The following is a 23,511-nucleotide window of genomic DNA, read 5'->3' as shown; positions in this document are numbered from 1 at the left end:
CTCTCTCAGTGAAGATTTAAAATCCACGGAAGATGAATGATATTGACGGCCATCATGACTTCATTACCCTTCAAACATTTTGCATATTCTACGAGGACTCTTTCTAGTCTTTTTTGGTTAGCACATAAAATCTACCTATGGTCATTTACAAACATCAAAAAATGGGTATGGTGGTCATATGCAGATTTTTTTTGTTTTTTTTTTTTAATGAAAAATCGTAAGTAGGTCCCATACGAGAGGCAAAAACAGACACGCAAACTATTTGCCAATTACCAACACAGAACAATACCTAAGGAGATACAGCTACATTTCTATCTCTAGATAGGTAGATAAAGCGGCCAAGTGATCAAAAGATAGACAGATAATTTAGGATAATATCACATATTCAGTAAAACAAATCAAGTGCATTTTCTTCTTTCTGGTAATCTTAATTCTTGACATCCTGGGTTTTGTTTGTTTATGTTTGTTTATATTTGTTTTGGGTCCCTAAATTTGTCAAACAGGTATTTCTTTTTTTTTTTTTTAAGATTTTATTTATTTGACAGACAGAGATCACAAATAGGCAGAGAGACAGGCAGAGAGAGAGGAGGAAGCAGGTTCCCTGCTGAGCAGAGAGCCCAATGCGGGGCTCAATCCCATGACCCTGGAACCATGACCTGAGCCAAAGGCAGAGTCTTCAACCCACTGAGCCACACAGGCGCCCCAAACAGGTATTTCTTCATGTGCTTCTGTCTTTTAAAAGTCAGAAGCTCTGCTTCTGTATAGAACTATATTTATGAATCAACCATCCACACAGGCACAAGAATGGCTGCCTTACTTGATATTATTTGAGACATGATATGATGTCTCTCTCCTTTAGAAACACCTGCTCCAGGGACACCTGGGTGGCTCAGTTGGTTAAGCTGCTGCCTTCGGCTCAGGCCATTATCCCAGGGTTCTGGGATCAAGTCCTGAATTGGGCTCCTTGCTCTGCAGGGAGCCTGCTTCTCTCTCGGCCTCTGCCTACCACTCTGCCTGCTTGTGTGTGCACTCTCTCTCTTTCTCTCTCTCTCTGACAAATAAAGAAATTAATTAAATATTCAAAAAAAACCCCACCTGCTCCATAATTTATTTATCTTATTAGAATCCCATCCTTGAGGTTAGGCACTATATATATAAAGTGGAGTAACAAAGCACAAAGAATACACAAAAGTGAGAGAAGATCCCAGATGAAGGTAAGTTAACAGATCACTTTGCTTTCCTGAAGCTCAGTGCCATCATATTTAATAATAAATACTAAGACCAAACAACAATACAAATGATAACTAAGTTTACTCTGAGTACTTATTAAATGCCAGGTAACATATATACCAATATCAGAGGATAGAAATTATTATGCATGTTCTACAGAAACAGAAATTAGCCTTAGGGAGTAAAGTGACTTGCCTAAAGTCCCACAGAGAGCTCAGTATTTAAGCTTGGATTCAAAAAGGATATGTAGACTCCAAGCATTATGTTCTAGTGATCTATAGTTTAGTGGGTTTAGTGAGCTAACTCAAGAAAAAGCTATGATTTTCTAAATATTAATCCACTGCTATACTGAAAGGCAAAAATGGTGTGCTAGGAGAAAATAACAGGCCTGAATAGAATTCTTGGTAGAGGCCTCTGAGGAGAGTCTGCTACAGTAGGAAAATGGGCAAAGGGCAGGTAAAGCAACTCACAGAGAAGGAAATGAAATGACATTAGCTGATGTCACCCCCCTCCCGAACACAAAACCAGTGAAATTACTAATAATAAAAAAGATACAAATTAAGATAAAATACTATTTTCTGGTTTTTTTGAATTGGCAATGTTTGAAAGGGTATAAATGAAATTTTCTTACTTTGGAGAAATTGCTGAGAAACAGGCACTATTGCTAACAATATAAGATATTTGGGGATTATGTGTGAAAATCTTAAGATTACATATCTTTTCTTCTGGAAGTTTATCTTAAGAAAACAGTCAAGGTTGGTTATTAAACTATATACAAGGATATCACTACAGCATTATTTTGATAGCTAGCTTTTAGAAACAATCTTAACGTGCAAAAAAATAAGGACTGTTAAATTATAGTGGCACATTCCTAAAGTGGAAAATCACATAGTTACTAAAATTATATTTTAGAGTATGAAAATCATCCTCATTTTCTTTTTTTAAAATTTTACACCGAATGTTTATCTCTTCATGGATAGATTTCTGTTCGATTCTTTTCTACATTCTATAATTAAGTGTTTTCTAAATACTCCACAGTGAACATATATTACCAAACCACAAACTGAATAAGTATTTGTCAATTAGTACAACTTTTTAAAAAATTATAATCCTAAACTCTATCAAAAATTATAATCCTAAATTCTCTCAGGTAAAATTCATCTTTGAGAATAAGCCCCAATTCTTCATAATCCCTGTAAGAAACTTTAGAGAAGAAATATGGGAAAGTTGAACAAATAGGGGCTAAGTTTGAAACAAACTTTATCTCTTACTGACTGTGTAACTTGGGGCGGCTTCCTTATTTATTAAATTGTGATAGCATTACATCCCTGGGATTACACAAGGATTCACTGAGAATGGTGCATAAAGCTTTTCCATAATGATCGCCTAAGAAATGATATTTGTCCACCTCACCTCTCCAGTTTCCAGGCTTTAAACATTTTGAAAATGCAATTACAGTTGAAGGAGAGCAGACTATGCCATCGTAAAATATGCCATGTTGGCATATTGACTGTTTTGAATTAACGTTACTTAAGAAACAGCAGTATAGGGAAGAAGCTCTGACCTTCTTTTGTCCCCCTGAAAACAGGAAATAAATCTCCCATGTAAAAGGTGCTCTCCCTGTACCAGGAGGAAAAAAGACATCCTTATCACCAGTGAAAGGGGATTTAGGGCCCAGAAGGCAGTATAAGCTAAACTTGTTCCTTCTTCACTAATTTACTACCCCAAGCTCAAACTCTTTTTGCCTTGTCAATTTTTCACAAATTTATTGTTTTTTGTTTCAAAGGTATACAAGCTGCCTATTTTGGTCATTTCTATGAGTCTCATGTTTTTAGAGCTCCTGTACATACAAAATGAAATTCATTTTTCTCTTGTGACTCTGTCATACACCAATTTAATTATTAGACCAGCTAAAGAATCTAGAAGGGGAAAAAGGAGAAGTTCTCCTTCCCCATACAATGTATTTATGTTATTAGCACTATTTTATATGGACAACACCTTATATAATTATCCACAGCTGTGCTTTTTTTTTTTTTAAAGATTTATTTATTTATTTGACAGAGAGAGATCACAAGTAGGCAGAGAGGCAGGCAGAGAGAGAGGAGGAAGCAGGCTCCCCGCTGAGCAGAGAGCCCGATGTGGGGCTTGATCCCAGAACCCTGAGATCATGACCCGAGCCGAAGGCAGCAGCTTAACCCACTGAGCCAGCCAGGTGCCCCTCCACAGCTGTGCTTTTTAATAGTAGGTGAGCTATACTATAGTGGCACAACTATAGAAGTTCATTAAAGGCGAAGAGAAGAAGCAAGCAGCCCCAGACCAGAAACAAGGGTGGGAAGAGGGCTATAGTTAAAGAGGGTTGGAAGGATCGTACCCTACACCCTCAGCCCATCAACTTGAGTATGAAGTCATTCCACTCAGTAGAGATTTAGATTTCCTTCTGAAGTTTTTTGATGGTTTGTTTGTTTTTTGTATGGCTCACACACATTGTTTAAATAATCAAACCCACAAATACTGAAATATTGATATTCTACTGTGGATTGCACAAGTGTAAATGGTTAACTGAAAAAAAAAAAAGAAGTAATTCACATAGAGTGAAAGAGTAGTAAAAAAAATAAATCGGCCAAATACAATCACGCTGTAGGTCTGTAAGCGTGAACAACAAAACAGACAAAATAAGAGGAATATAGACATGAAGTGTGCTTTTATACTCTTTCTGAGAAAACAGGCCTGAGTTAGAATTTATACTCCAAGGCAATTTCTAAAATAATATTTTCATGTGAGTATGTCAGATTAGCAATATAACTGGCTCCCTATTTTCGGGCACATGGTACATTTCCCAGTTCCCTTTGAAGACCCACATGATTTTCTCTGTCCAAACTCACGAGAATGGAAGTGTCATGAATCATTCCATACAAAAGTTTTAAGAACTGGTGTCCAATTTATACAACCTCTTTTTTTCTCTCCAGCACTGTGTCCATTGAATACCCTGTTGGTAGGACCTGCATCCCAGAGAGAAGGCTTTAAAGGACAGCCTCCATATTTTTGATGGACATATATTGTGAATGAAACAAGACTTCATTGTTTTAACACCCTCAGCTGGGGTTGACCACCCCACACATATGCCCCCAAAGAACATGTGGCAACATTTTCAGTTGCCACAACTTACATGAGGTACATGTTACTGGCATCTAGTGGATAGAGGCCAGCGATGCGACTAAACACAATGCACTGGAAAGCTCCCCACAACAAGGAATTGCCCAACCCAAAAAGTCAATAGCGTCAAGTGAGAAATCCTGTTTTCAATCATGGAGATAAAAGAATGTTTGTTTCTACAGCATAATCTAGACTATTCTGACAGATAGATGATTCAATATTTGGAAATCTATTTGTATAATTTTACCATAAAAATAAGGCAAAGTAGGGGTTCCTGGGTGGCCCAGTCCTTAAGCATCTGCCTTCGGCTCAAGTCATGATGCCAGGGTCCTGGGATCGAGCCCCACATTGGGCTCCCTGCTCAGGGGGGAAGCCTGCTTCTCTCTCTCCCACTCCCACTGCTGTGCTCCCTCTCTCACTGTGTCTCTCTCGTCAAATAAACAAATAAAATATTTTTAAAAATAGGCAAAGAAGAAAAAGGTGTGATCATTTTAGCAGATTTAGAAAAAACATTTCATAAAAATTTAACATTTATTTGATAGTAAAAAAGGAAAAGATGGTTATTTTCTTAATATCATATTTGAACATCACAAAAATTTAATTCTCAAAATAGAAGCCAAAATTAAGATTAATGTTGAATCAGTAGAATAAGTCCATAAGCTCAAAAGCTAGACTAGCACAGTTGTTAGTTGGTAATGGTCTACAAAATGTATTTCCTGCTTCGGGAAATACATACTCATATTCATTAACAGAATCAGTGAACATCCTTTGGGGGCTCCTGTCTCATGCAGGAGTTTAGCTTGATGTGCTTTATCTTCTTTTTTCAGTTCTAAATTAAGTGTTTGGGATGCCTGGGTAGCTCAGTTGGTTAAGCGATGGACTCTTAATTTTTACCCTGGTCATGAACTCAGGGTCAGAGGATCAAGCCCTGCATTGGACTTGGCTCAGTGGGGAGTCTACTTGGATTCTCTCTCCCTCTCCCTGGGCCCCTCCCCCGGCTTGGGCACCCTCTCTCTCAAATTAATAAATATTTAAAAAAACTTTAAAATTGGGGTGCCTGGGTGGCTCAGTCCTTAAGCAGCTGCCTTCAGCTCAGGTCATGATCCCAGGGACCTGGGATCGAACCCCACATCTGGCTCCCTGCTCGGCGGGAAGCCTGCATCTCTCTCTCCCATTTCCCCAGCTTGTGTTCCCTCTCTTGCTGTGTCTCTCCCTCTCTCTTTCAAATAAATAAATAAAATATTATTTAAAAAAAGTTTTTAAATTAATGAAATAATTTATTGATTAATGACTGATTAAGAGGTTTGGGAAGGTGAATTTATTAAAACACCTGTGTCAGGGGCACCTGGGTGGCTCAGTGGGTTAAAGCCTCTGCTTTCGGCTCGGATCATGATCCCAGGGTCTTGGGATCGAGCCCCGCATCGGGGTTCTCTGCTCAGCGGGGTGTCTGCTTCCCCCTCTCTCTCTCCCTACTTGTGATCTCTGTCAAATAAATAAATAAAATCTTAAAAAAAAAAAAAAAACCCCACACACACCTGTGTCATATAACCAGATGCGACTTGCAACTAAAAAACAATTTGATAATAAGATACTCTGAAATGTGGGTAGCTTCTAGCTTATAACTTGTGACATATGTTTTATAACTTCGTTATACTGACCAGATCCCTCTGGTAATGATCAAACATTGAAATAGACAACTGGCTATGAACTGGGTTCGGTGAGGATTCACATGCTCCGCTAACTCCACTGGCAACACTACCTGGCTAATCCTGGGTTATGATGGCGCAGCTGAGCTTGTTGGTAGTTCTCAGAAGCTCAGCAACAAAGCTCTTATTGAAGTGGAAGAGCAGAAGATACTTCAGGAAGAGGAATTACCATGGAAACTGTCCACCCTCCCCCCCATAATTTAACATTTAAAGACTTTCGTGGTCATAAAATTGTCAATGAAAATTTTTGAGACAGATAATACAAATTTTGGAAGTAGTTCAAATGTCCTTGAAAAATGAAAAATGCTTCTGTTTGCCATGGAGAGATTTACCAGGTGAAAAGATGGTTTCTTCAGTTCATTAAGAAGTCTTTACTAGCCCAGCTCTCGGGGAAAAAAAAAAAATTTTAAAAACCCCACAACCTTCTCTAAAGGAATATTTGGATCTTGTTTTTTAAGATAATTTTATTTTACATACTTAAAAAAGCATAGACTTCATATATTCACATTTACTTCCCTTTAATGATCGATTTTTGTGTTTTGTGATGTAGAATAAATTTTTTCAGAATCAAACTCCCATTTAAACCCTGAAACTATTGGAAATAAAGGGTTGCCTTACGTTGGCTATGCATATAATTGGGGCCTAGGAACAAATTGAGTCAAAGCTGAGGTTTATCTCTATCATACAGAAATAAAAAACAACTTATCTTAGGTAATGACCAAGTTAATAAATGTTTTGTTTTTAAAGATTTTAATTTATTTATTTGACAAAGAGATCACGAGTAGGCAGAGAGGCAGGCAGAGAGAGAGGGGGAAGCAGGCTCCCCTCTGAGCAGAGAGCCAGATGTGGGGCTTGATCCCAGGACCCTGAGACCACGATCTGAGCCGAAGGCAGATGCAACAACTGAGCCACTCAGGCACCCCAAGGATTTTATTTTTTAAGTAATCTCTACACCAAACGTGGGGCTTGAACTTAAAACCCCAAGATCAAGAGTCACATGCTCTACCAAATGATCCAGGCAAGCGCCCCTATTTTTCCTTTCAATATATTATGAACAAGTTCTAGAGATCTAAAAAGCCAAAGTAGATCAACAAGAAACCTAGAACTCATCTTCGGGAACTATGATGCTCTAACCTCTCAGGCACAAAAGTAGATATGTTACTCTTCTCATTTTTGTGATTTCTAGTACTTTGTTATTTGTGTGAACGAATTTTAAAAAGTGTCACTTAAACATTTCAGGAATATTTGCTGTATAATAATAGAAATAGAAAACTTTAGTATGTTAGTCAGTCATGAGTATCAACAGTGAGTATTTATTATCAATATAGAAGGCAATATTTTTAATGTTCAGAAGTATTATAGTCACATCTTTGTTTAACATCAGGCATGTTTCATCCAATTCAACTGCAAAGTTTTTAGAAGGTCATGTCCAAACCCAATGAACTGTATATTAGTGCTGGAAGTGAAGGGAGGGTAGTCAGGCAAAGGAAGATGTCTTAGAGAGCTAGTCTAGCTTTGCCCAAACGGAGTGTGCTCTGAAGAGTTCAAATAATACTCTGGGTGAAGTAAGAGCCAGGGTGCATGACAAAGAAGTCTGTCACGGGTAACAATTTTCAACTAAATAAACATTCCAGAGGAACCTACAGAAAAATGTACATTATTTTATTAAAGGACCAGATTCATGCAATGACACAAGACATGAAGTGCCTGTTTTATTTTTTCTGTCCAATTTTCTTCTTAGGCAAGTGGTGAGGAGTGGTGAACAGATAAAAACTAAATGAAAAACTGACTGTAAACCAACAGTTTGTTGGTTACAATACAATACAATACAGACCAAATGAACAAGGGACCAACTTCATTCTTTACCTTTGATAATTGTTTTGATGCACTGTTTATACAGCCTGCATTCTGGGTTAATAATAACTCAATATATGGTTGTGGAAACTACCATATGCAAGTGTATCATCATCGTTCCATCTCATGGAGGAAATTATTCTGAAGATGTTCCAATCATCCCATTTTGTATCAACCCAGCATTATAAACGACTAGCCAATTCAGTCAATGAATTGTTTCAAATGGAAAAAAATTCAATGACCCAAGGTATTCTTATCATGCTGATAACAACAAAATTAAGCAAAACAGAACCAAAATAAGTTGGTTTATTGAATTTTCATTTCTTTGTAAATAGGTTCATTACTCATTCATGTACGTAGAGCCTCTCCTTGGGAAGTTATGGGCCTAGAATGGCCCCAATGGGCTGCATGGTCTTGCTACTGCTTGCATCCCCCCTACCACCATTTTGTTTCTTTTTTTTAATTTAATTTTATTTTTTTTAAAGATTTATTTATTTATTTATTTGAGAGAGAGACAGTGAGAGAGAGCATGAGAGGCGAGAAGGTCAGAGGGAGAAGCAGACTCCCCATGGAGCTGGGAGCCCGATGCGGGACTCGATCCCGGGACTCTGGGACTGTGACCTGAGCCGAAGGCAGTTGCTCAACCAACTGAGCCACCCAGGTGCCCTTGTTTCTTTTTTTCATTCTTCTCTTTGAGTTTGGTCTTACAAAACTTCAGGTTTCACAGTGGATATTGAATGACAGGCCACAGTCTTTGGTCATATTCCTGTGGGGAAAGGCCTATGCTTTCCTTTGATATTTAGAGACCAAAGTTATTTAAAGAATACTTCTCTTTTCTGAACTGTACCCAGTAAAATGGGCAGACATAGGCTGTGCAAAGTGTCCCTGCTGAGCTTGCGTTACTCATTCTTACTCCAAACAGGCAAATCTAAGTACAGTTTGGGCAAAACCATAGATTAGACATTTCTAGTGTGGCCTAGCAGATGCATTCTGAAGGAATTTGTCAAATCCTCTGTCTCCTTATACTTTACTAGCTTGCAAGGAGACCAAAAGAAAAAAAGGCACAGATGATGCTCTTCCAACTGGAATTTCCATGTTTCATGAATGACTGTCTCAGTGCCAACATGAGGTCCCTTTTAAGGGACTGTATAAATGTTGGTGGTTAATAATAGCAGTGACTTAAAATGTATTCTTTAACTGCTCTGGACAGGTCCCTATTTGTCTTTGCAAGTCCCTTTTATGTCTTGGTCATGTTTTGCTGAACATGTGCCTCAGGTCCTATAGTTTTGAGAATGGAAGCAGTAAACGACAATTGGGTTTAGATAGGTTTGTTTGACAAGAGCTGTGTAAGTGGCCATCCAGTGACTAACTCTGCACACTGGCAGGAAGAACCTTTGTAAATATAGAATTCCGTAAGTATTGCCTGGTTTGGCCTTTTTGGAGTACTTTTAATACTGAAAGCAAGGGAGAGCCCTAAGTTCAGAACATAAGGTGAACATTAAAACAACCTACTGGAAATGGCTGAAGCTTCACTTATTAAAGAGAATATGTTCTACCTCACTATGTACAAAATAGTGTAAGTCATACATATGGGTTCTGTCATCTCTTTCTGACTTTCTGAGGAAGTGGTGCAACCCTTTAACCTATGTAGCTTAGAAGAGAGATTCGTCCCAGTTTGGATTCTCTTCTGTGTGTGTTTAATTCCTAGTTTTCTAGATGTCTCATCTGAGGAATGGTGTTCGGTTCTTCAATCAGGGTACAATCTTTGCTTTTGCTCTTGCTTAAAATTCACTCTGAAAGTAGCGAGTATTAAATTCCAGGAAATGCTTTGCTCCCATATGCTTCAGGTTGCTGATGAAAGCTGTGTGGGGCTGCTGCTCTCTGCCTTTCTTACCCAAGTATTTTGGGTTTGAGCTTTTTCTGCCAGTTACTAGTTCCCTGTAGGATTAACATCTCCCACGCCCCATACAACATTTCCTGAGTATTGAGTTTGTGAAGCGTATGTACTATGAAAAGTCAGTATAGCGGTGGGAAGTAGCATTCCTTCTGCGTACCAAGAATTTTACTGTTTTAGAACACCTGTAAACAGATCTTCCATTACACAGAATAAGTAAAGTTTTAATACTTCATATGCAATTCCATTAAACTTGTCCCTAGTAGTTTTGTGGAATGATTAATCTTAATAGTAATCTTATAGTAATTAATCTTATAGTAAGTATTTTGAAGATCACACTGTTATTTAATTTATCTAGAACCCATGATCTGGAAGCTCTCACACTCATGGACTCTGATTAAATTCAGTAATAGTATTCTCCATACAAAATTGGGTTTGGGACTGCTCAGGGTAGGATAAATGTAATAACAACCAACCCCAAAATATCAGTGGCGATAGGCAACAAAGGTTATTTGCCACCCACCGTTTATTATAGATTGGTACAAAGGGTGAGCTGGGGTGGGATGGGGAGGAATGGTTGATCCGTGTAGCTACTTAAGGATCCAGGCTTTCTATCTTGTGGTCTGTCTCCTCTATCAAGGATGTCCTTGGTATCCTCCCTATTCAGGTGGAGGTTTAATGGAACAGGCCCCAAAATGGTCATCATTTTAGCCCATAATCCATTATCCAGAACTGACTGTTCTCTGCCCAAGAAGAAAATCTGTGCTCAGGATAAAAATGGAAGGATGCTTTTGCTTATTATATTTTTACTTTTTATTATTTTGAACATTTTTCTTTCATATTTTCATGTAAAAGTGATAATATAATAAGAATACTTCTCTGTAGCTAATACATGAAAATGATTCTATTGTGTCTTACCAGTCAGGCTTTATGTCATTTTCTTTTCTTTTTTTTTTTTTTTAAAGATTTTATTTATTTATTTGACAGACAGAGAGATCATAATCAGGCAGAGAGGCAGGAGAGAGAGAGGAGGAAGCAGGCTCCCCACTGAGCAGAGAGCCCGATGTGGGGCTCGACCCCAGGACCCTGAGATCATGACCTGAGCCGAAGTCAGAGGCTTTAACCCACTGAGCCACCCAGGCGCCCCATATGTCATTTTCTTAATAAGAGTAATAATGAATTCACATTGAGCCATCCAGACTACCTTGCTCAGTTTTTGTGATCAACAGATCAAAGACAGGCATTTGCAAGATGCTTGTTTGGGGTTTCAAGTTAAAACTGAAGCAACAGAGGACATTAAACTTACCTAACCATGAATGGTATCATCTGGTTGAAGGGACTGAGCTTAGCCATATTTAAGGAAATAAAGATATACAAATCTATTACAATATGACTTTATAGAAACCAAGGAATATTTTTTATTTTATTTATAGGGATCAATGCTTCATTTTTCAATAATCCAAATGATTGACAATGTTCTACCATATTTGGGTAATGAATTCTATTGGTGGCTAAGAGAAATCAATGTATCTTTCTGGGTATTTTGCTTACCATTTGGTGAGAGATTGAAACACTGAAAATAATAATTTTGAAACAGATTTTCTTTCAACAACATGGATTTTCATAGTTTTATTTAGAAACAAGGAAATAGCAAGTTGTCTGGTTTGAAATATAGAGCTCCTACTTCAGTAATCAGAAGGCAAGGATTTCATGTCCACATGTAAGGCTGTTGGTGAAACTGTGTGGTCTCTTCCTGCTAACCTACTACTCTTTAAACTTTAGCAAATGCCTTTAGTCACACGATTGATTAACTAACCTTCCTTTATCTATAAATCATGCATTCTTTCTTAGGACAAACAGAGTACTCTTGTGAGTCACAAAACAGGTACCAGACTCCTTGCACAACTCCTGAGCACTAAGGAACCAGACCCCTTTGCACAACCTTCAAGCACTGAGATAACGTCTGTAGCTGGCACCAGCGAGTCTGCACATAGTCAAGAAATATTATAGATTACTTCACTCCCTTTACAGATTAACTACAGGAAACCCCTAAAAAAAAAATCCGTAGGTCAGACAGAAACCTCAGATTTGGCTCTTGGACAAAAATCTGCTTTCTCTGCAGGTGGCCAGCATCCTGAATAAAGCTCAAATTCCTTTTCCAATCAAAACTCACTTTTTGAGTATTGGCCATTCAGTGAAGGATAGCCGCATTTGGATTTGGGTATTATTAGCTTTAGTCTTTAAGAGGAGAACCAAGATGAGCAAGTAGAGAGAGCTTCAGAACTGTATTTAAAACTAAGCTTATATATTTTTGTCACTAAAAATGACACATATTTTGATACTCTGAAGGGAAATACAAGCTTTGAAGTCATCACCTATCCCAAAACCATTTTTTTTTTTAAAGATTTTATTTATTTGACAGAGAGAGAGAGAAATCACAAGTAGGCAGAGAGGCAGACAGAGAGAGAGAGAGGGGAGGAAACAGGCTCTCTGTGGAGGAGAGAGCGGATGTGGGGCTTGATCCCAGGACCCTGGGATCATGACCTGAGCCGAAGGCAGAGGCTTTAACCCACTGAGCCACCCAGGCGCCCCCCAAAACCATTACTGATGATGCACTGTCTACCAACCATCCAAAGTCTGTGTGTTCATATACGAAAGGAAAAGATTTTAGTTCTGCCAACCACGTAGGAACCAGAGAGGAAAATACATTGATAGCATCCAGCTTAAGTAATTAATAAGAATTTTTGGTAATACATAATGATTGCTTCACTTAAAAATTGTAAAATTTGTCTTACAACATTTCTAAAGATTTTATTTATTTATTTGAGAGAGAGAGAGAGAGAGAACAGAGGGAGAAGCAGGACCCCACTGAGCAGAGAGCACTGTGTGCGGCTCCATCCCAGGACCCTGAGATCATGACTTGAGCTGAAGGCAGATGCTTAACTGACTGAGCCACCTAAGCACCCAGGTCTTCCAACATTTCATGTAATACTTATTTGGAATAGTTCAAGAACAAGGTAGGAAATTCAATTCTTTTAGGCAAGCATTTATCAAACACTTCTATGTTCCAGGCTCTGAGATCAGGGCCTTCTATTAAGACATCTTATTTATGATTCACAGTCATGTGAGATAACTACTATTACCCTTCCCCCCTTTTAGTTTTTGTCAACATTAAACTTGAATATGTACTTACTCATTAAAGCTTATATATCAAACACTATAAAATCCACAGAGGAAGTGCTGAGGTACATAAAGAATGATCTCTGACTAATAAAACTGAGTGGTTTTTACTACATTATAGCACTCATTTTGGATAATCCAACATCAACAGCTTTCTTCAGCTCATCAAGATCTTTCCTTTTTCAGGCTCTTACACAAATGCTTCATTCCTTTGGAATGCTCTTCTTAGGATTCTTCTCCCAAACTTAACTCAGATTTCCCTTGGCCCACCAATCTAGTTTCAGGTCCTCAAGTTAACTTCTCTTGGAGTCCCTTTTCATTCCTCTTTGTTCCACTAAATGCAGTTTATAACTACATACTTAAGAGTATTTATTTAATGCCTGGGTCCCAAACTTTACCATAATCTTCTGGAGGGCAGAACCCTGTCATTTGAGGTTCTTATATGCAAAGTTTAAGGGTTTGGATTTTGTTCTAAATGCATATAGCCATCAAAGGTGGTTCAGCAGGGTAATGAAATGTCCGTGTTTACATCTTAAAAAGAACTTTTCTGAATGTTGTGATCCTAGGTGCCTTTGATTTTTGTCAATTTAGCTTGTTTTTTCCTAAACCAAATTTTTAGTTATTTTGATTTTTATTTTTAACGTTAAAGGATCTTATTATATGAAGTGCTAATTTTTACACTGTGATATCTGCTTATCACATATACATATGATATAAATAGATAATCTTCAATTTACATGTTGATTTGAAAATATGTTTTCTTTTTGCCCTAAATTAAGCACTACAATATTTATCAGCCAAAAAGGTTGAGTAACTGCTGTTAGGAATTCTAGCTATGTTCTACATGAAGTGTTAACTGCTAATAAGAGCAAGCCAGGAAAAAAGTACTATGTGCAATATATCTAGGGCTAACATAATTAAGGGAGGAAAAAATATCAAAGCCATAAAAATACTTTGATGTATGAAGCTCAGGCTCTAGCAAATATAATATTGATGGATTATTTGGCTTTTCAAAGTTTTTCATTCACAGTTAAATCCAAACTGAAAAATCAGAGCATTAAGGTCAGAAAAATCTGGAGGCTTGCACTTTTTTTCAATGACCAAAGTATTTTAAAGCATCCTCTAAGTGAGCAGTTCTTTTGTCATTCGGATCCCTGCTCACTGAACCGATTTCCTGTTTGGAGACTGAACCAAGGATTAGTTAAATTTGATTTTAAAAATGTCACTAATGAAACATCAGGAAAAGAGAAAAAGGAAATGCTGAAGCATGTGTTGAATAATATTTATGGCTTATATTTATGTATGTGACTCAAATACTTAAAAGTAAATTCAACCCAAGTGAAAAAGAAAATTGCTACTTTATGTGTGACCAAAAATTTACATAACATTTGCAACTATTTATAAAATTCTAGACTATTCCTTAAGTTTGTCATCGAGAAAAAATGTCTAGTTAATAAAAAATGACAAACCATTTAGCATTAAAATTGTGATAGCTAAGACATGGAATAAGAAAGTCACTCTTGCATCAAGCTTCAGTTATGTCATGTCCTGTTACCAATTTCACATTACAGATTGAACTGAAATTGTATAAATTATGCTCATACATATGCTAAACTCAAGAACTCCCATATCATAGCTATATTGCATTTCTCATTATATTCAATACCCTTTCTAATAATAACTAATTGATTCTCATAAAGGCAAAATATTAAATCCATTATTTAGATGAACAAAATGCATAGTTAAGTACTGTGCTTTCTGATATTTTCAGTATAGTTTGAGTCAGTAGTAGCATTGATTGGAAATGACCTCTAATTGGGAGAAAAAAAAGACATTAACTTTTCTGTTCCCTTTGATATAATAGTGTAAACTGAGACAAACTACCATCTTATCATATCATAAAACACACTAATATTGTCAAGAATCAGGAAAAAAGTACTGATATCTTATTCATATTGTAAAAACAAAATATTAAGGATTACAGCTAATATATTTCTTGATGCCATGGGTACTCTGGAATATAAAAATTTTTTTAAAACCTTTGGAAAATGAACAGATCATCCAATTCCTTTTAGCTATAATAACTGTTTAGGCAGAGAGATGGGTATGGTGTCAATAAAAATTTTTAAATAAATATACTATATTAAATGCATTTACTCGTTAGTTTCACCTTGCATTTTACAAAGGACCAAAACAAGAAATGATGGAGATTTGATTTGAACATGACTAATATTTCTTGTACAGTTATCACATTATAGATACTCATTTAATTCTGCCACAAGCCAGTAAGATAAGTACAAATATCCCATATTTCTAGATAAGTATATTGGAAAGTTAGAAATTAAGCCTGGGCCTAGAAGATCCCAAGGCCATGGTCCTTCCTCTCTACTCTCCACTCCTCCTAACTCTGTTAACGTACCACAACAAAAGACATGAAGTGAGGAGAGGAGGCTAGTGAATGTATAAAAGGAAAAAAGTGGGTAAAATAATAAGAAAAAATCAAGCTGGAAAGTCAGAATTACTCCTTACTTGAAGTTTGGCTAAAACTCACGTTTAAAATAATCAAAACACATTGTGCTGGCCAGTCTCCTAAAATGATTCCCAGTGATTCCTGTTCCCTAGCTTTCATGCCCTGGAGTAGTTGATTTCCTACATTTAATATACTTGACTGTGTCACAAAAAGGAAATTGCAGAAATGTTAACATGTGATCTAAAGCTAATTCATAAAAGACAGTGCAGCTTTCACCTTGCTTTTCTTGAATCATTCACTCTGGACGAAGCCAAGTGCTATGTCATGAGGACACTTAAACAGCATTACAGAGAAGTAGAGGTAAGAAACTCTTGTGAAGACCTCTCGTGAAGTCTTTGGAAGTGTATCCTGTAGTAACAGTCAAGCCTTCAGATGACAGCAGCCTTGGCCAGTATCTTGACTATGAAGGGGAGCAGAAATTGTCACCCCCAAATATGCTACTTTTGCATGAGGATTGTTTTCAGGTAAAGGCAATCAAAAACCCAGCAGATTCAGAAGAAAAGATTTTTACCTTCCTCTCAACTGCCTTAATTTATATGGGAAAAAGAGTATATACCAGAAAGAGCGCTATTACTGGGGATAACTTTTTTTTTTTTTTAAGAGATTTTATGTATTTATCTGACACAGAGAGAGCAAGCAAGAGAGCACAAGCAGGGGGAGCTGCAGAGGGAGAGGGAGAAACAGAATCCTCACCAAGCAGGGAGCATGGTGTGGGGTTGATCCCAGGACCACAGGACCATGACCAGAGTCTATGGCAGACACTTAACTTGAGTAAGCCACCCAGGAGCCCCTAGAGATACCTTTTACCTGGGAAACTTATCGCTTGCCTTCCTTTGAATGAATTTCCACCCCTTTATATCTTCAGACCCTTACTCCTTTCCTTAGCTCAGGATAATATAAGCTGAATTATCTGTCTGCCTTTGAGTCTTTATATCTTTATAGGGCTTCCTGATATAATTTTTCTTTTTATTTTGTTAATCTGTCTTACATCAATTTAATTATTAGACCAGCCAAAGAATCTAGAAGGGAAGAAGGAGAAAATTTTCCTCCCCTACAACTACAAACTCCTGAGACCTGGACCTAGAATTATTTCTGAATTTCCGTCTAAGCCTTTCCTGAATTTCTGACCTAAAGAAACCATGAGATAATAAACATTTATTGTTTTAGGCCACTAAGTTTGTTACATGGTAAATGATCAATAATTAATATGTATAAATATAAAATTAACTGACAGCTAATTTGTTGGGCAAGATCACTCAGATCATCATGATATATAAACTCAGCACCATGTTGTTATTATGTATGAAATAAAGTATAAAACAAGTATTTTTGGTTTTAAAAAATTGCTAGTCTGAATATTGATAAATTTTTAAAACAGTAAATAGGCCTGGAGAAAGTTTCCTACTTTAAGTGATAATGCTTATAGAGAAAGAGATTTGATTCTGTCTGTAGACAAGACATGGGCTCTAAAGTGAGCTTAATTTCGACCCGTGTGATTTTTGTTGTTTCTAAATTTATTGGGTTTTTGTTTCCTCATAGACAAATGTTAATAATACCTTAATCGATATCAAAAGATTATTGTGAAGATTAAGTGAAATAATGCAGTTTAATTACTTAGGGCAATGAATGGCATTTAACAAGTGTTTAATAAGTATCAGCAATAATACTAGTATTATTATAACTACTATTTTTAAAGGATCAGTTGAATCTTGCCTATAGTTAGAGCATTATATCAAAACATTAGATCAAAAGACAATGAGAGAATCCCACACCACTCTTAAATATTTATATTTGTTTTGTAAGTATTTTCTTATGTTTCAATTTTACTTCTTGATAGTCATGATTTTTTTTTTTAAAGATTTTATTTATTTATTTATTTGACAGACAGAGAAGGCAGAGAGGCAGGCAGAGAGAGAGAGGAGGAAGCAGGCTCCCAGTGGAGCAGAAAACCCAACATGGGGCTCGATCCCAGGACCCCCGGGACCATGACCCAAGCCGAAGGCAGAGGCTTTAACCCACTGAACCACCCAGGTGTCCCCATGATGGTTCTTTTTAAGAAGGTGACAGAACTAGGAAATACAAGTAAAGGACTGCTAAGAAATAAAGAAAAAGAAGGAAAGAAAGGAAGGAGGGAAGGATGGAAGGAAGGAAGGAAGGTAGGAAGGGAGGGAGGGAAAAAAAGAAAGAGAGAAAGAGAGGGCGCATGGGTGGCTCAATGGGTTAAGCCTCTGCCTGCAGCTCAGGTCATGATCTCAGGGTCCTGGGATTGAGCCCCACATCAGGCTCTCTGCTTGGCAGGGAGCCTACTTCCTCCTCTCTCTCTTTGCCTGCCTCTCTGTCTACTTGTGATCTCTCTCTGTCAAATAAATAAATAAAATCTTAAAAAAAAAAAAAAAAGAGAAAGAAAGGAGGAAAGGAAGGAAAGGACTTAGGAAAATCAAAGAGAAATAACATATAATTACAATTCATATTTGGCACCTGTATTTATTGCATCCTTCTGATTATTTGGCCCATTAAAATACAGGGAGTGTCAGTTATATCAGCAATTAAACATTATGTTGTCATGACTCCTTCGCAGTCTTGTAAACTACTGAAGACCACAAAGAGCTTTTATTCATGTAGGTTATGGCTATTGATATTTACAGTATTTAAATATTATAATCGACAGATTTGAAAATATTAATTCATTAAAAAACTTTAATCCCATTGTTACTGTAAGTATATTTTATGGAATTAAAAAAATTATTTTCCAAAACAATTAATGAATGAGAAGAATAGCAGTTTTATGTTTTATAAATATCTTTAATTTCTGAGTAATAGAAACATCTGTATTCTCAAATCTGTTTCTTCATTCACCCTATTGCAATATCACATGTCAGTAAGCCTCTGGAAACCCCCCTGGTGCACTCATTAGAAAATGATGGTGAAGGGGCGCCTGGGTGGCTCAGTGGGTTATGCCTCTGCCTTCAGCTCAGGTCATGATCCCAGGGTCCTGGGATCGAGCCCCACATTGGGCTCTCTGCTCAGCAGAGAGCCTGCTTCTTCCTCTCTCTGACTGCCTTTCTGCCTACTTGTAATCTCTGTCTGTCAAATAAATAAATAAAATCTTAAAAAAAAGAAAAGAAAAGAAAATGATGGTGAAAAAAGCAAATAATGTCTTAGAATTATTATGAAAACAGTCTCGGATTCTTGGATCCATGGGCTTTCCAGATCATACTTTGAGAACTATGAGCTACATCACTCTGGCACTTAAGGAATTCAGAGTCACAGTGGCTATACCTCAGCAGTATTAGGCTTATAAGACACTAGAGCGGTCCTGAAGGTTGTATGTTTTCCAAGTTAGCACTGGATATGCTTCTATAGGAAATATAGACTACTTCATCGGTAAGTTCATCTTAACTATGATTCTCACCAAAAAAATAATGGTAACAGTAACTGACATTACTGAATACTATGGTCCAGGTATCACGCGGAGTCCTTTGAAGATGTCCTCTCGTCTAATCTTTCAGCAGTCTATCGGTCTCAGTTTTACAGATAAGAAACTGAAGCTTCTAAGTAACTGGCTAGAAATTACACCAGTAATAGGTGCCAGGGAACTGGCATTAGTCCTCAGTCTGGCTGACTTCAGGGCTTCTTAAGCTGCTGTCTACTATAGTGTAAGAACCCATTTTTTATTTCTGTATTTTAGCCAGAGGCTTCCATTGAGGTTAAACAGTAACATTGTTGCTTAACCCTTAAACTGTCCCTGCTCCCCTTACCCAGGGGACCTACTTAAAAACAAGTCAGGGAAACCAGCCTCAGGTAACAAAACACAGATACAAGGATGGGTCAGACCAGGTGGAGACATCCGATCAGTGGGGGGTTGCATACTGTCTCCCTAGCTACCAAGGAGTATGGCCTCTCCCCCACCCCCACTCCCGCCCTTTGGGTGACTTCTGGTGCCAATCCTAATCAAGGTGTAATAGGCAGGTTCTAATGTCTACTAGGGTAAATTGTAATTCAATTGGTCACCTAGCATCACTGTGGAGTTTCCTGTGTGTGTTACAATCTCATTGGCCACCTGTGCATGGCCAGGCCCGACCGCATGGCCTTTGCCCTTAAAAGCTAGTCTGTGAAACAGAGAAAGGTCGCCCTCTCTCTGTAAGAGGTGCGGCCCTGGCTGGCCAGTTTGATTCTTGATGCTTGGCGCGAAATAAAGCTTTGCTTGACCTTCGCTTTCTATCAGTCTCGCTCCTTTAATCACGGACCCATTATTTGGGCATAACAATAGTACACATGTTAAGGAATAAAAGAAAGGGTACAGAGCTGGTTTTCAGCTGTTTACAGTTTACTAAAAGAGTTATGATTAATACCGCCCAAATAATAGGAAAGTGATCTAAGTGATATAACTAAGTAGAATGTGAAACCAGTGTTGCAGGATTTCTAAGAGTAGATAGTTCAATGGACACTGAGCTGGAGCAGTGACAGACATTTTCAAGAAGTTCCAACTGGAGCTGATCTTATTGGCACAGAATATTTAAAGATAATGGCAGGAAGACAGACCAGAAAAAAGGAAAATGATGGGAAAAGCCAGGGAAGTTAGGAAGAAGCATAGCATGAGAGATATACTAAGGAAATCCACTTGATGGAAACAAAAGGTTGATGTGGGGAATTAAGGAGGATCAATTCAAATAGACATGTGGACCACATAGTCCTTTGGAGTTCATGGCAGAGGTCTGGGAGCACCCCACTCCCATGTCAGCACAGACAGCCCTACTACAGCAGAGGTTTTCACCTAGCGAGGGAACAGAAGCTATGATCTGATAAAGCTATGTAACCCTAACTTTTAATCTGCAACATGCTGGCATCTTTTTCTCAGTCCATGAACTTTGTATTTGTGTCAGGAGTGGAATCAATGACTACAGTTAATTAAATGAAGTTCAACATTCTTTCATGCTCTAAAGAGTAGTATTTCTCAATTCTGAATACCTTCAAGGGGATTAAATATTAAAAAATCTCTGGTGACAATATAAAAATATATTTGTGTTGTGTGTATAACTGGTATGAGGTATAGCAGGAGAGATTTCAGTACACTTACAATTTAATATTAATAATGTAAATAATCTAGTTATTTCACTGACTCCAAGTCAAGTTTTTTGCTTTTCAGGATATGCACACTTCATGCAAACTACACACTCTATGATCAGAGAGACCGTGGACAGACATTAGTATTTGGTAGATGATCTTTATCAACATTATAACTGACTAACCTAGAAAGGATAGTGTTCGTAGAATGCTTTATTTCTACTCTTAAAGTTTACTTCTATGTGGAGGGACACCATTAGCTTAACATTATTTCTTGTGGAGGAAACTGACAAACGGATTGGGAAACTGGAAAGAAACACTATATGTGCAACCACACCCTTTTCCCCTAACCCTTGGAAGTCAACCACCTCCAGTTGATGTGGTTCTATTGTGGGTAGGTCTATTTTATTTCTATGCTCAGTTTTAAGAGACCCCTTACCTATGAACGTGAGCCACATTCTCTAATGCAAGGTTTATCAGTAATGAAGATGATATTTTGGCTTCCCTTTTGCCTTACTGTATTTTTTTATTACCCAATTGCTTCAGATTGCAAGCAGAGAAAATTGATATTATTTATTGAGCCTCCAAAGACTCAAAAATATTGATAAATTTTTTAAGGATGAAAACATCCTGAGAATAAAGTAACAGCAATTTCCATGATAATCAAGGGAAGTTGGCCCTAGGATATTTGACTTAATCAAACAGATTGGTTGGCACAGTGTCAGAAATTTTTTTTCAATCTAACAAGAAATTGCCCAAGATTTCAGGTAACGTAACTATGAAAACAGTTGGTAAAGCAAATCCTAATACCTCAATCTTTTTAATTACTTCAAGTTTCTAATGAAATTCAGAGGTTTCTTTAACTGAAATCTCTTAGGTCAGGGCCTTCTAAAAAAATAAATTAGGTAGATTTACCTACAGTTTTCCAAGATATATGAGAATTTCTGAAAGATATGTACGTAACATTGAAGGTAAATTCTTTTTTTTCCTTAAAGAAAGGCTCATAATGGAATCATGTATTGTTTTCTTGAGAAGTTATGCAAAATTATGTCTCACATAGCTATTCGCAGTGTTGGTGTTTAAGAAGTCTCAAATTCTTTTGAAGTATTGGCAGTTTTTCTGAGAGAGGTCAATTTAAAAATATACAAGAAGAGATATTAAATTATCCATCATTTTCTACTCTGGAGATTAAACACCAAATCTCCAGAACATATACAATCAATATCTATATATTATGTTAAAAATTACAATCACAGACAATTCACTTGTAAAACGTTGAAACTTATAAAGACTGGTTCCACTATTATAAACTAACTACTCTTACATTATTAGACTCTCACTTACTGCATGGGAGCAGTGATAATATTAGTGGTGATAAAGGAACTCATTGTTTACCCAAAGAAATATTTAACTCTGAATTGTGAGTTTGAAAACATCAAAATGGTACCAGAATGGGAAAACTGGTCTAGAAGATCATTATTCTTTTTATCATTCTGGATAATGACAACAAGACCACCAATGAAATTTTAGTGTTGACTTTTTCTTATTAAAAACAAGCATTTCAGGGTGCCTGGGTGGCTCAGTGGGTTAAGCCTCTGCCTTTGGCTCAGGTCATGATCTCAGGGTCCTGGGATTGAGCCCCATATCAGGCCCCTGCTCAGTAGGGAGCCTGCTCGCCCCTCTTTCTCTGCCTGCCTCCTTGCCTACTTGTGATCTCTGTCTCTCTGTTGAATAAATAAATAAATACATCTTTAAAACAAACAAAAGACCCCAAACATTTCATTCTCTCTCTCAAAGAAAGATTTTTATTTATTTATTTATTTGAGAGAAAGAGAGCACATGTGCACGTGCGCAGGAGCAGGGGGGAGAGGCAGAGGCAAAGGGAGAAGCAGAATCCCCACTGATCAGGGAGGCTAATTTGGGGCTCAATCTCAGGACCCTGGGATTATGTCCTGAGCCAAAAGCAGAGGCTTAACCAGCTGAGCCAACCAGGTGCCCTCTCTCAAATAAATAAACTGTTAAATAAAGGTGGGGGGCACCTGGCTGACACAGTAGTTAAGCCTAAATCTTGTTTTGGCTCAGGTCCTGATCCCAGGGTCATGGGATGGAGCCCTCTGAAGGGCTCCCTACTCAGTGGGGAGCCTGCTTCTCCCTCTCCCTTTGTCTCTCCCCGCCACTCCTGGCTCCTGTGTTCTCATGCTCTCTCTCTGTCAAATAAATAACATCTAAAAAAAAAAAAAAAAAAAAAAGATTCTCTCTGTCCCTTTCTCTGTCCCATCCCCTGCTTGCACTCTCTCTCTAAAATAAATTAAAAAAAAAAAAAGGCACTTCTTTCTTTGTCAAAATGTAAAGACTTGGTTTTCCACCCATCCCATGCATTAAATGTTAGGTACGTCATGTCAAAATATAAACACTGGAAATAATTTCTCAATTAATTTGAAGACATGCTGGTAATAATAAATGACAATTCAGAGGTTTTGAAATGATGTCAGGGAAGAAGACCTTCCTGTGCCCTGTGGCCCTTCTGGCTGGACTTAGACTCAAATTGACGTAAGACAAATAAAGAGGAGAAAATAAATTTATTAGGCATAGGTATGGAGAGTGCACACAGACATGGAGTTCCAAAGACAGTGAGCTCAGGAGGGGGTGTTCTGAGAATGCAAAGGGGAGAAAGTTCTTTTGCCAGAAGGTGAAAAGGGAGGTTTGGAGAAAAACAAGGTTGCTCTATTATTCAGATAAGTTCCTTCAGTAAAGGGGAGTCTCTGTTAATAGTTGTGGATCTGGCACAGACTCTCCTTTCCAATGTAAATTTAGGCAGCTATGGGGGAGGCAGAAAGCTTTTCCTGCATCTGCTGGGTTTTCGTTACTTATTCTTTTTTTTTTCTTTTTAAAAAAGATTT

The 23,511-nt window shown here is 37.6% G+C and overlaps 1 protein-coding gene and 1 long non-coding RNA gene across 8 annotated transcripts in view; both read right to left on the bottom strand.

The window, feature by feature from the left end:
• Nucleotides 1-23,511, bottom strand: part of MAGI2 (membrane associated guanylate kinase, WW and PDZ domain containing 2) — a 1,338,391-nt gene that overhangs the window by 750,180 nt on the left and 564,700 nt on the right. The window lies entirely within an intron of this gene.
• Nucleotides 1,020-18,530, bottom strand: LOC116569022. The gene is made up of 3 exons (XR_004276821.1): nt 18,455-18,530; nt 11,858-11,860; nt 1,020-1,031 (listed from the first exon to the last, which is right to left on the bottom strand). It is a non-coding gene; the product is annotated as an uncharacterized LOC116569022 (long non-coding RNA).

Source organism: Mustela erminea, chromosome 11, assembly GCF_009829155.1.
Source record: "Mustela erminea isolate mMusErm1 chromosome 11, mMusErm1.Pri, whole genome shotgun sequence".
Classification (NCBI taxonomy): Eukaryota; Metazoa; Chordata; class Mammalia; order Carnivora; family Mustelidae; genus Mustela; species Mustela erminea.
This window is presented reverse-complemented; position numbering and strand designations above follow the sequence as displayed.